This window comes from Oryza brachyantha, chromosome 8, assembly GCF_000231095.2.
Source record: "Oryza brachyantha chromosome 8, ObraRS2, whole genome shotgun sequence".
NCBI classification, from domain to species: domain Eukaryota; kingdom Viridiplantae; phylum Streptophyta; class Magnoliopsida; order Poales; family Poaceae; genus Oryza; species Oryza brachyantha.
In genome coordinates, this window is record NC_023170.2 from 5,671,487 (window position 1) to 5,678,191 (window position 6,705).

Consider the following 6,705-nt stretch of genomic DNA (forward strand, 5'->3'; position numbering starts at 1 on the left):
CTGCAACACCGTCGAAGCACACGCTGGAAATAAAGATAAAAAACGTCGCCAATTCATCTTGCCCCCACTACGGAAGAGTGCCGTGCCATGCCATCCCCTGTAGCCCATTCGGCCGGATCTCTCCCCCTCCCCTCCCCGCACCCCACCTCGTCTCAGCTGTCACCGGCGTGCTCTCCTGCTCCGTTGCGCTCGCTCGTCATGCTCCGTTGCGCTCGCTCGTCATGCTAGGCTAGCTAGTGGCTTAGCCCTACAGCCCGATACTTGGTCGCCGCAAGGGCTAGGGTTTTCCAGGAGTTAGTTGTGGCTAGCGCGGCGGATCGATTGGGGCCATGGGGGTGGTGCGAAGCATTGGATGCATGCAGGCTCTCTCAGTTCGTTCGAGCTAATGGCTGAGATCCATGATGACTATATATGGTGGCGGTTGACACAACGCCAGAGACGATCACCTCTAGCGTGCGTATGATCCGTCGCTTGGTTGGCGTCAATATGGACACGTTAAAGTACTACGACAACGGAGGTTGTTTTTCGTAAAAATATTGGTCAACGTCGTTGATGAAGCTGAAGATATGGTCGTTATTTATGAGGAACATTGGCAACGTATATAGCACTTTCTCTTAAAGACGGTGTCACGAATTGAAAATACAGGAGCGGTGACATTTTAAATAACGTCACTACCTTTTTAAAGGCGTCGTATTAGAGATATTTATCACGGTGCTCGTATGGCTTGGAGGCATTCTACTAAGAGCAAGTGCAAGTATAGTAAGGCACAGTCAGATGGCGAAATGAACAGCCACGTCACCCGATTCCAACGTGGAGGAGCGAGAAATTAGGAGAGAGAAGAAAGCGGGCGAGTCGCGAGCTCGAAGCGTCGTACCCGAGGCGAAACACCCACTCTCAGCCCGTTGCTGGCGATTGAGCCGGCGCAGAGCTCCACCAAATCGATCCCCTGCATACTTCCTCCCGCGCTCCAATCTCTCTTCTCGCGCGCGCCAAATCGTTCTGCTGCGCGCCAAGTTGATGGATTAAACACCCTTTCCCCCAAATCCACCCACTTCATCCCTAATCCTCACATATAAACCCTAGACAGCAGCCCCGCTGGCGGCGGCTCTCTTCTCTGCAAGATGGCTCGGCAGTCCAAGAGGACCTCCGCGCCGGTGCCAATGGGGATCCCTCCGGCTGGGGCTCAGGTCGTTCCTCCCCAGGGGGCTCAGCCCACTACACCGACAGCCATCCCTTCCCTGTATAGCTCAAGTTCTTGGTGTCCTCCATGTCCACAACAATCCACGTTGCCCTCCTCCACTCCATATTGTATTCCTGGTTTGCAGCAGCTAAGAATGGTTGGTTCATCAACTCAAGGCCTTTGGTGGGCACCTCATTCCTCTGCAAATATGGAAGAATCAGATCTGCAAGTTTGGTAAATTTTCCCTGTACTCTTACTTGGTTTAATCTTCTTTTTTGGCCACTTGTGTACGAACTGAAGCATGGTATTTACTTTCTAGTGAAGAGGATTAATCCATATGTTCAGTATTTATTTTGTGTTATGGTGCAAATTAATTAGCACTTGATTGGCATATATCAGTTCTCATACACAGTAGTTACATTTTGCAATAATATTCTTGTACATTGATGATATAGTTTGATGCATGCAAAATATGCAGCCTGCAACACAGAGATGCACTACAAATTAAAGTTGATTAACTTATTATTCAATAATAGTGCTTGATAAAAGACTGAAACCACTCCAAGTAACAGTTCGTTTACTACTGCATTTTGCTATGGTAATATAGTATTCTGTTTTTCTCTTGACCAGGGGAGTGGATTCTACCCCACCTGGTAGTTTGCTGAATTTCTTGAATAAAAACACACCTAATCATAGTCCTACAGAGACTATGATCAATGGTACTTCATCACAGCCAATCAATATTGGTGATGACACCGACCATTCTGATTGTCCTATATTTGAAAAGCGCATGCTATGGACAAAAGATGAGGATATTGTTTTGATATGTTATTTTTTAAAACCCAAATGATCCATTTCATTTGTGAACTAGTAACACTGCAATAAGCCATCTCCTTTGATATCATTTTAGGTTGGTGCATGGCTTAACAATTCAAATGATCCAATCCATGCAAATTACAAAAAGAATGAACAATATTGGAAAGAAGTTACTGCTGCCTACAACAGTGCAGTCCCAAAAAAACGTGCAAGGCTAATGAAGCAAGTTAAGGATCGATTTGGAAGAATTAAGAAAAGGGTTCAATGGTTTTGTGGTAGCTGGAAAGAAGCTAATGCTTTGTGGGCTAGCGGTGAATCTGATGTGGACTTAATGGATAGGGCAATGAAACTTTATGAAGAGGAGCACAAAAAAGATGGCCCGTTCAGTTTTAAGCATTGTTGGGATATTCTTCGCGAGGAACCAAAATGGGATGCCTATTTGGAGCGCATTGCAAATCTGGATCCAGACAAGAGAAAATTCAATGTTGATGATGATGTGGTTCATGATTTCTCTATAGAATCTGATACAGAAGAACGACCAATAGGTTATTATCTTGCTGATGATGATGTGGTTCATGATGTGGTTCATGATTTCTCTATAGAATCCCTCAAGTTCATTTTTCAGTCAATGGTAATGAGTATGACACAGGTTACTATCTTGCTGATGGTATATACCCAGAATGGGTTGTCTTTGTGAAGACTATACCAGTTCCACAGACTGAGAAGCAGAAGGTTTTTACCAAGCAGCAGGAAGGGCAAAGAAAAGATGTCGAGCGTGCTTTTGGGGTACTACAGTCACGTTTTGCCAATGTTCGTCAGCCTGCACGACTGTGGAAGCGCAAAAGTGTTGGAAGGATCATGTTAGCTTGTGTGATTCTCCACAATATGATAGTGGAAGATGAGAAAGAACAAGCAACCATCCACATTGACTTGAATGAAAATCCAGGGGCATCAATTGCTCTACCTCCTGAAGTAAATGTTGGTGGCAATTTGTGCTTCGCTGATATTCTGCGTAGAAAAGCTTCTCTCCACTCTCGTCCGCACCATACCCAACTGAAAAATGACCTCATGGAGCACATATGGCATAAGTTTAGAAACAACCATCATAACTAGTAATGGTGGGAAAACTGAAATCTGCTTGTTTGTATAATCTTATTAACCTTTGAACTCACACATGAATTTATTTCAGGACTGTGCTATGCTACGGTGACTGCTGCTGGTTTGTTGATGCTATTTAAAGGTACGCATTCTCTAATCTAAAATGAACATGTTCTCTTCATTAAGTTTGCATTGACAAAATATTTACCCTTGCCTTTGTTTTGTTTTGCAAATAGTGACCGAAGACTGTTGGTGTAATGGATTGGCTGTTCTTCTGGACTGAAGTTGCAACTATGGCTCATTGCCTTTCGTCATCTAGATCAATAACAAATGACATGTTTGCTGGAAGCTTATTTAGCACTACTTTTGCTGTATGCATTTTGAGAAAGACTTCTGTAATGTTTAGCACTGCTGTCATGGTGCTATTTTGTCATCTAGGTATTAAGATGGATATTGTTCGCTGGATTTAGAACTAGTTTTGGTGCATGCATTTTCAGAAAAACTTCTGTAATATTTAAGCACTGCTATCATGGTGCTATTTTGGTTATGGACCTTGAATTAATCGGCCATATTTGTTTTTAAGTATTATGTTAATCTATTATTCATTATGATATAAGTACTTTGATCGACGATGTGTTCACTGAAATAGCCATAGATATGTAGCCACAGTGGATGATTTGCACATCCAGACATTAATTGCTTAGATGTTTTAATGAGGCTATCTATCAGTCAGCTTGTAGCCAACCCATTATATGAGTAAGCTTTTAGAGCATGGCTGAGTGACATGGCATTAGCTTTCAGCCAGCTGCTGGCTATGCTATTATCCTTGCTCTAACACCTAAAATATCAAAGTAGTTTAATTAAATCCATAATAACATAGTACCTTCATTTTATATTGTAAAACTTTCTAGTCTTGCATAAATTCATCAATTGGTGAATGGTGAATGCATATAATTTATATATATATATATGTGTTAACGCCATATTTTGGCAAATTACTTTTATGGACCGAATCGGATAAGAAAGGGCGAATCGACTGGAGACAGGAGGTTGAAAACAAGAAAGGGCGAATCAACTGGAGACAGGAGGTTGAAAACGGCACAGATGCAGCCGATAAAGTTTGAGTCGGACAGAAATTGGAGTCCGATTGGGCCCGGAACTTAGAAATAGATTCGGTATTAGTTGTGAGTCCGTGTAAATTAGTTAGCTTTTATCTTAGAGTTTGTTTAGGATTTTAGAGTTAATTAAAGTCTAGATGTAATAAGTTAGTTACTAATACGAATCCTTATCCGGTTAGGTTAGTTAGATCCGTGGGGATAAATATGTGTGCCTGGGGTCATTGTAAATCATCAATCAGATCAAATACACATCTTCGGCGTATCGTCAAACTTCTCGACTTGCTTGGGCTTTCGGCGCGAGGTTTGTCAACTTCGCAATATAAGTTCATGTTCGTCAAAACCCGTCGATCGACTAGAACAGTACTGTCTCGGTTAAGTCCGATCTCCTGTCTAGTTGATCGACGGGCTGAGTTCTATTATTATTTTAATCTGTTTTGGCTTGAAGTAGTACTAGTTCTTGATCAAGTCCTTGCGAGTTCTTCTGTTTGATTTGCTAGCACGAATCTAGCCAACTTGATTATGTCTCAGTTTGGTCCGATCAGTCTAGTTGGTCGGATTTGTGTTATCATATTGGATTAAGTACTCGTAAGGGCTTATCGCTGGAGCTCTAGCCAGCATTATCCCAAGTATTCTGTCGATTTATTCATTAAGTTCACCGGTCTTCGTATTCCTGTAATTATATCGTACTATATTGCATATTGTCTTGGTTAGGTCCGATCTATGCGTATTTAGTTCGATCTGCTTATAGGAATCTGTCCGATCGGCTAAGGTTAATAAATAGGTTGATAGATTACGCCGGTTTGATATCCTATTACTCGTATACTGCAATACTTTACTGATTTCAAGCATGGTTATGCTTAGATCTTGGTTGAGTCCGATCTTTTAGGTTTAGCGTGAGTATGTACGCAATTAATTATTATTGTTTTATGCTATTAGTTAGTATAGCAATCCGGTTTATCTTAAATTCCATGTTTAGTCTCCTATTGGCTGATGGTTTTACGTGCGATACGTACAAGATCGGTCGGATTGGCTGATTAATCTTAAAACTATCTTGTCTTGGTTAAATCCGATCTTTTAATATTAATTAGTTGATTGGTCTGCTCAATGGTTATCCTACTTCTGTTTCGGCCGATTGAGCATATTTATATTTGTTATCACGAAATTCATGTAAAGCCGATCGTCTAGCTCATCGGCTAGGGTCCTAGGATAGTATTGGCTATCCGGGCGATAGTGGTTTCGGGTTTGACTATTTTCCATATTGTATCTTGTCAGTTACAGGATCAAACTGACTGGCACGCCCAACATTCTAAGAATTAGATCCTGCACTGGAGTAGTCTTAGAGTAACTCCCAGGCCTACGTGCGTGACACATTGTATTATTTTCAGCATCAACAATATGTCTATATTCATTAGCGTCCATATGAATCTAGGCAAGACTAGAAAGTCTTATATCGTAAAACGGAGGGAGTATATGTTTCATAGTATATTTATTTTGTGTTTGAAAATATTACCTTTTCTAAAACCTTACCCAAATTTAAAGAGATTTGACTTGGAATAAATCTAAAATAATTTATACTTGAAGAGTAGCATCAACTCACGTACCTGAAGGGAGCATCATCCTAAGGGTGCGTTCAGAACCGCCTATTAGACATCGTGAACACGTTTTATTATGAACTACTACATGTTGCATTTTTTCCAAAACTTTCCATATAAAAGTTTCTTTAATAGAAAGCTGAGATGAAAAACTTTTATAATTTTTTGTTTACAAAATATATACTTTTAGCGGTTCAGAAAGCGCGTGTGTAAAAGTTAAGAAAAAACTGAAGAAAGAACACACCTTTCTAAGTTGGTTTTTAACTTGGTAGATGTTAATTTCATCATTTATATCATTAAATAGCTTTAAAACTCAAAAATCTTTTAGTTTCCATCTTCCTATTATTTGAAACACAAACTAGTGGCACAAACAAGCTCGCATAGAGGTAGAGTTGCCAATTTTCTCCACGGGGATTTGGGGTCGGGGCCGTGGTTTTGGTTGGGGGCGGGGGCGGGGGATGGTCTATACCCACGGGGACCAAGGAGATCTATTAGACTTTTAAATAGGTAAAATGAAGGCCCAAAAGGCAAAAGACTAATAGAATTCTAACCAAACCCTAGATACACTCTCTCTCCCTCACTCTCTCTCTCTCTCATGACCAGGTGGCGGAGCTGCGCGGTGGCCGGGCACGATGGTGCGACGACGGGTTTGCAGGGCGGTGGGGCTGCGCAATGGCCGAGCGCGACGGCAGGTGTGTGGTGGGGGCGGCGTGGCGGCCGCCGGTCTTCACCCCTCTCCAGCGGTGAGTCCCTATCTTTATCTTTGTCTGTGCAGCGTTCCTCGAAGGCGTCGGGGCCCCGTTCGGGTCCGGGGATCCATCGGGTTTAGGGTCAGGGAAGAATTTTGCCTCTTTTTTTATTTCGGGGCCAGGGCCGGGATGGAGTTCGGGGTCAGAATCGG

At 42.1% G+C, this 6,705-nt stretch overlaps 1 long non-coding RNA gene across 1 annotated transcript; it reads left to right on the top strand.

Annotated features, from left to right (window-relative positions):
* Positions 1–837: 837 nt before the first annotated feature.
* LOC102699426 lies at positions 838–3,705 on the top strand. Its single transcript, XR_001550798.2, has 4 exons — positions 838–1,414; positions 2,091–3,114; positions 3,186–3,236; positions 3,331–3,705. It is a non-coding gene; the product is annotated as an uncharacterized LOC102699426 (long non-coding RNA).
* The last annotated feature ends 3,000 nt before the right edge of the window (positions 3,706–6,705 follow it).